The sequence below is a fragment of the Anolis sagrei genome, chromosome 4, assembly GCF_037176765.1.
Source record: "Anolis sagrei isolate rAnoSag1 chromosome 4, rAnoSag1.mat, whole genome shotgun sequence".
In the NCBI taxonomy this organism is placed as follows: Eukaryota; Metazoa; Chordata; class Lepidosauria; order Squamata; family Dactyloidae; genus Anolis; species Anolis sagrei.
The window spans coordinates 244,325,048-244,332,262 of NC_090024.1; positions in this window are offsets into that span (position 1 = coordinate 244,325,048).

The window sequence follows — 7,215 nt, forward strand, 5'->3', positions numbered from 1 at the left end:
GAAGCCAAACTGCATGGAAACACCATCCACCTTTGTTGTTCTCTGTGTTTGCAATAGGCTTGGGCGGTTTCGTTCGTTAATTTCATAATTCGTTATTAATTCGTATTTAAATTAGCTTACGATCCAATATTGAGCCATGCAGGAATAGTGTGAGGAGTAAATTAGATTCGAAACAATTTTTTCAATTTATTTCGTAATTATTTCGTAATTATTTCGTAATTATTTCGTAATTATTTCATAATTATTTTCGCATGTCTGGTGCAAGTTTTATAGTTGTTGTTTGTTTTATCACACCAACAGTCAACAACAGAGGGAGAGGGAAGCTTCAGAAGTTCCCCCTGTCCCATTTGGAGGGTTTTTTTAGAATGTTGCGCAATCGCGTCCGCCATTAACGAATCGATTCGTAATTTTACAAAATTTCGTATATTTCAAAAATTTTAAAAGGAAAATTTCGGAATTATTAAAAAAAACGAAACGCAGGGGCCCCCTAAAAACAAAACGAGTTTAGAACCAAATTTTTCTGTGGTTACCCAAGCCTAGTTTGCAAGTCATTTCCATGCCTTCAAGTCATATCCTGCTCTGGTTTTATCACATCTGGTTGTCTTTCTTCTCTTACTTCAGGACAAACCTTTTCCTGGAGCTTTCCTCCAATGGCTTCTCAACCGTAAGTCCCTTTTCTTTTTCTTCCATGTCAACCTTATGGCCAGATGAGAAAAGTGCTGCACAGATGAACATTTCCACAGTTCAGGACTTATTTTGAACAAAATTCACATGGCAGTTGTTTTATGCGAGATACATCACTTCCTGTATAGAAAACAGCATTTTCTGTGTGGTGAATAATATGTCAACAGAAAAATACCAAAAAATCTGTGTTGAAATATTAGTTTCTGCCAAACAAATGACCTTAATTGAGGTTTTATTCTATGCTCATGGCTAATTTGCATAGAAAGTATCATTTCGGGGGAATAGAGTTTATTTGTTACTTCTAAAAAGTAAACATGGGTTTATTTTTGTATTTGATTATTTTGTTTTGTTTTCTGTTTTCACATTTGTCCTTTCTATTTTACTTTTTCAATTTGTTGTACTTAAGTGATATTATCAAAAATCTAAACAAACTGAATTACAAAAAAAAAAGTGTCATTTTCTGCCGAGAACATAACATTTTCTGAACACACATTCTATATTTCGGTATTGACATACTTACTATGCAGAAAATGCTGCTCCCTGGACAGAAATTCTATTTTCTGTGCAAAATCTGAAAATTTTGCACAAAATAAATCCTGAATTGGAAATAGCCTTCTAAAGGTATGTGATTTTTGAACGCATTCTCTCTGCAGGAAAGAAATAGCAGGAATTATTTATTAGGGCTGGGCAGTTTCGTTTCGTTAATTCGTAATTCGTTAAAAATTCGTTAATTTTTTGTTAACGAAGTGATAACGAACCATTCTGGAGCAGCTTAAAAACGAAACAAATTTTTCAATTCATTTCGTAAATGCTTCGTATTTCGTTATGTATTCGTTTTGTTATTGGTTTGAGGTCATTTTGTTATTATTTCCGCATGTCTGGGGCAAGTTTTATAGTTGTTTTTTGTTTAATTAGTGAAAAAAAATTATAATATCACACCAACAGTCAACAACAGAGGGAGAGGGAAGCTTCAGAAGTTTTTTTAGCGTATTGCGCGATCGCGGCCGCCATTAACAAATCGATTCATTATTGTTTTGTTATTGTTTTGTAATTTTTTTTACCATTTACGAAATTTCGTAAATACCGAACTTTTTTAAAGGAAAATTTTGTAATTATTTTAAATAACGAAACGCAAAACCCCCCAAAAAACTAATCGATTTTAAAAACAAATTTTCCGTTGTTACCCAGGCCTATTATTTATCACTGTCTTTGAGTAGAAACTTTATGGAGAACTATACTCCGAGATCAGCTATTCCTAATGAAGAAGAGTTAAATGGGTCTGAGAGGAAAACTTAAAATGAGAAAAGTTAAAAAATTAGTAGCCATTTATCTACTTGCTTCTCTCTAGTTGTAGCAGCAACGGGCAGCCGGAAGTCTTCATGATGGGCTTCTACAAGAAGTCAATTGGGTAAGCTAGCATATGTTGTAAGCTTTTTAATTGTTTTTAGCATATTGTAAATAATAGAGTGAAAATACAACTAAAAGACTCCTAACACTGAGAATAACTGAATGCAGGCTACTTTTTGCCCCTCAAACTCATTTTGTAGCAATAAGCTTACGACAAAGTAGGAAGAGAAGGGCAGAAACTATGGCATTTTAATAGTAGCTGGAAAGTGAATGACTTAGGATTAATTGAGTCAGTTTCTCCCAAACTGAGATGGATTGAGCATATGTAGTTTTGGAAAACTAAGTAGGATCAGGCCTAGTTGTTGACTGGATGTAAAACTGAGATGTTTCCAAAGCATCCCGCTTGAAACCATTGGGTGCATTTGCTCTGCAGAATGGGCTTAACACTATACCAGGAGTTGTAGTTTTGCATGGCCTTTATTTATTTATTTATTTATTTACAGTATTAATATTCCGCCTTTCTCACCCCAGAGGGACTCAGGGCGGATTACAATGTACATATACATGGCAGACATTCAATGCCATAGACACACAGCATAGACAGTCAGAGGCTATTTAACATTCCAGCTTCATGAGGGTATTCTGGCCACCAGGGGAGCTGTTGCTTTACCGTCCATTTGTGATACTGATGGAGTACTTCCTCATTCTTTTGCTTGCTTGCTGGAGATTTTATGGTGTCATAAATTAGTTAAATTAGCCTCCCCGCATAAGCGGCACCTAAATTTCCTGCTTGACAGAAGCAACTGTGTTTTGGGCCGCAAAGTTCGACAGCAAGCTACACAATGGTCAGAAGCTCACTCCCACCCGGGCTGGCTTTGAACTCATGACATTTTGGTCAGTAGTGATTTTAATGCAGCTGACTCCCAGCCAGCTGCACCACAGTCCCAGTGCTTTAGCCTTCTTTGCCTCAACAAACGACAACTCCCAGGATAGCACAACATGGAGCTATTTATTTATTTATTTATTTTGAGCATTTCTACCCCACCCTTCTCAACCCTCGAAGGGGAACTCAGGGCGGCTTACAAAAGGCACAATTCGATGCCAGCAATACACATAGTAAGATAAAATACATAGCAGCAACAATTATAAAATAATTAAAACAATCCAGTTATACAATACAACTAATAAAAACTAATCTAGTGATCAACGTTCGCCAAGCTCAAAATCCGTAAGTTCATTCCGCATTGTCATAATCCTATCCAGTTCTAGTCGTCATTATCCTTTGTCTGTCAATGGCAGTTGCAATGCATTAATTCTAAAGTATTCATGTACCCAATGAAAGCATAGTTCCTCCACTCTCCCCTCTCCACCAACCGCTCCCAAAGTATAAAATAACACTATCTTCTCCCCTCTGTCCTCCTCCTTCTCCCATTCCTCATAATTTGAGCACTCCGTGATCTTCCTCCTGATGTGCAAGGACTGTGAAGACGTTCTTCCTTCCCCTCCATTTCTAATTCTGTTTTCTTTAGGATAAAGCCTTGCCAGGAGCAACCTTGAAGACCAGCCCTGCAGATCACGATGGCCTTTGAGATGCCTCGCTCTGGACATCAACATCCAAAAGGATTGCATCATATGGACCCTTTTTTTCAATGCTTTCACAATGCACCTCTTGTTTCCCCTCCAATGGAGATTGTCCTTCCTTTCCCCGATGCCAGACCTCCAAATGCCAGGAGGTCACATTCCCCTTAAGTCTTCTTTATCCTGGGCTAACTTTGTCCTAAAAGACCACGACTCCACCTCATGACAAACAAAGAAAGCTTAATCTTTGGAAACGATGCTGCCAAGAAAAGGCCAGTTACCATATTGACTGGGGATTCTGGGAGTAGAAATCTGAAAAAGGAACCTTCCATATCCTGGAAGAACAAAAAGCTTATTTGGTGTCTTTTCTTTCAATGCATAATGTGTTAGGGCTAGCAGAAGAATTGCGGAAGCACTGAATAATGGACTCTGGAGTCACTGGTAGAAAGCAGGTTTCAGCTTTTCTTGAGCAGTTCATAAATCCAACACACACCATCAGTGAGCAGATGCGAAGAAGACAAAGCGAAAGAGATAGGCACTAAAGACAAACTGCAGCTGGAAAGGAGTTCTCTCTGACACTCCCTAATTCTTCACACAGCAGGAAACTCAGGGTCATATTCTCACAGCTTTTTTGTGTAAACATACATCCTGGCAATACAATTCTATTACAGTCTATTACAATCACAATCCTGTCACATAAAATTGCATTTAAACATACATCATACATGAAATACACACTGACATAATGGTGGGGTTTGGACCTAGAAGCTATGGGTTCAGGTCTCAGCGTGTCTCAGGGTGCAGTGATAGAGCAGGCTGGGAATGAAACACATCTATCCAAACTCCACCAGCTTCAAAGGCAATCCGTGTTCCACAACAATAAAGAAATTCTTCCTAAAGTTTAGCTGAAAACTCATTTATTTGGGTCCATTGATTCATGACAAACATGCATCTACATTGTAGAACTAATGCAGTTTGACAACACTTCAATTATCAGGGTTCAATGCTATGGAATCCTGGGATTTCCAGCCTTGTCTTTGGCAGAGAAGGCAGAAAACTTTGCAAAACTTCAACTCCCAGGGTGACCTAGCATTGAGTGATGGCATGGAAAGTGGTGTCAAACTGCATTAATTCTACACTGTGGATGCACCCAAAGCTTGCATTTCAGCTACAAGCTCATGCCTTATTTCCTCAAGCTTTTACCAAATCTTCCCAGTTCAAATCCTTCCACTTTATTCATGTTCATACTTTACTAATTTGAAGGTTAATTTAAATGAATCTCTCTCTCTCTTTCCTTTTGTATTTTACCCTTAAATGTTGTAATGCATTTTGAAAACTGTCCTGGGAATATGATTGAAGGGCAGCATTTATATATACTAATATATGTATATTTAAAATTAAATTAAAATATATAAACAAATAAGTGAAAGAGTCCAATTGCCTGGCTTGGGATTAGTCAGATCCAATTCTAGGCCAGGCCCTTTCCACACTGCCATGTAATCCAGATAATCTGCATTATCTGTTTTGAATGAGATTATATGAGTCTATACTGCCATATAATCCAGTTCGAAGCAGATCATGTGGATTTCATATGGCAATGTAGAAGGGGTTTCACAGAAAGCAATATCCTGTATCCTATAAACTATAGCTGTGTCTACACTGTAGAACAGGGGTCCTCAAACTTTTTAAACCGGGAGCCAGTTCACTGTCCCTCAGACCGTTGGAGGGCCGGACTATAGTTTTTTAAAAATATATATATCAATTAAAAATCCCTCTGCACATTGCACATATCTTATTTTGCTGTGTGGAAGGGCCCTGAGAGGGAGGGGGGTTCTTTCTAGCCCTCTTTAGGCAGTAATTCCAGGAGCAGAGAATGGGAAATCTTCCTATTTCTAGTCTGAACAAAATCTGGCTACCAGTATTAAAAAAAAAAACACTAAAATTATAACTGTAAATAAAGAACAACACTCAAACACAGGGGAACTCCAGAAAAGAAACAATCAGGGCCAGCTAATCACCTCTCAACAAAGGATTCTCCCTAAAAACTGTCAGGCTATGAAATGGTAATCAAGGTGGCCAATTGAAACATTCATACCTACCTCCAACAGGCAAGAGTTCTTTCTTCCACCCTGGATCTTCCACAATTTTCCTAGTTAAAGGTTTTCCTCTGACATGAAATCCAGTCATGTCTGACTCTGGGGTGTGGGGCTCATCTGCATTTCTAAGTCGAACAGCCGGCGTTGTCCGCAGACACCTCCAAAGTCATGTGGCCGGCATGACTGCATGGAGCACCGGGGCAGACTCCCTTGGCTGGCTCACGCTGCCCATCGGGCCCGATGGATAGCGTGAGCCTGCCAAGGGAGGAGCAGACCCGCACGGCCTACTTGTGCGTAAAGCACCTCACGAGGTGCTTTACAAGCGAATAGGACACGCGGAGAAGCTGCCCTTGGCTGGCTCATGCTGCCCATCGGGCCAGCCAAGGGAGGGGCACTGTATGGGGGGGGCGCTCCTCCTCCGCGGGCCAGGTAAGTGCCCTTGGCGGGCCGGAAGTGGCCCGCGGGCCGTAGTTTGGGGAACCCTGCTGTAGAATGAATGCAGCTTGACACTACTTTTATTGCCATGGTTCCATGCTGGGAGTTGTAGTTTGGCAAGTCCCAGCAGATTAAGCTATGGACCTTGACTCCAAAGCAGTTAAAGTGGTGTCAACCTGTATTATCTGTACATTATAGATGCACCCTTAAGTCTTCCTGAATGTATAGAGTACAAAATGGATTCTGACACAGAAGTGTTGGGTGCATCTACATTGCAGAATGAATGCAGATTGACACCACTTTCACTGCCATGGCCCAGTGCTATGGAATTATGTCAGTTGTAGTTTTTCAAGACTACTTTTGTACATAAAGGGGCTGTTTTGAATCTCATTGTAGATAAGAAAGTGGGGTTCTTGTTGTTGTTGTTTCTGGAATTGTTTGGGGTCTCGAATCCCTTGCATCTGGCTTTGGACCCCTCTGCATCCTTGGACCAAAGCAAGGTCTTGGTCTTTGCCTCGTTGATGTTGTTTCATCCTGTTTCCTTTCCCGTGTGTGCAATTAGTCACAGTGAATGACAGAGGACAAAAGAGGAGGAGCACCACACCCAAGAAGAGCCTCCCTACTTGGTGGAAGTATTTACACAAGGGAGGAGGAAAGGGCGGCCAGAGTGTTTGCACAAAGGGATTTTCTCAGCTTGGCCGTCCAAAGATACTGTGCCTAATTGTGTCCTTTGGAGGATCAGTTGACAGGCAAGGAGATAACACCAGCACTGTGCCAACAAAGCTTTCGGAAGCAACCCCACCTGCCATGTTTATGTAAGAACCAGTTGTATAATCGAGGCTGAAGTCGTATATCATCAGAGGCATGTGCAGCACCCTGCAAGGCAGCCTTCTGTTTCCAGATAATAATGCTATGTAACACAATGTATTGTCGAAGGCTTTCATGGCCGGAATCACTGGGTTGTTGTAGGATTTTTTGGGCTATAGGGCCATGTTCTAGAGGCATTCTCTCCTGACGTTTCGCCTGCATCTATGGCAAGCATCCTCAGAGGTAGTGAGGTCTGTTGGAAGTAGGA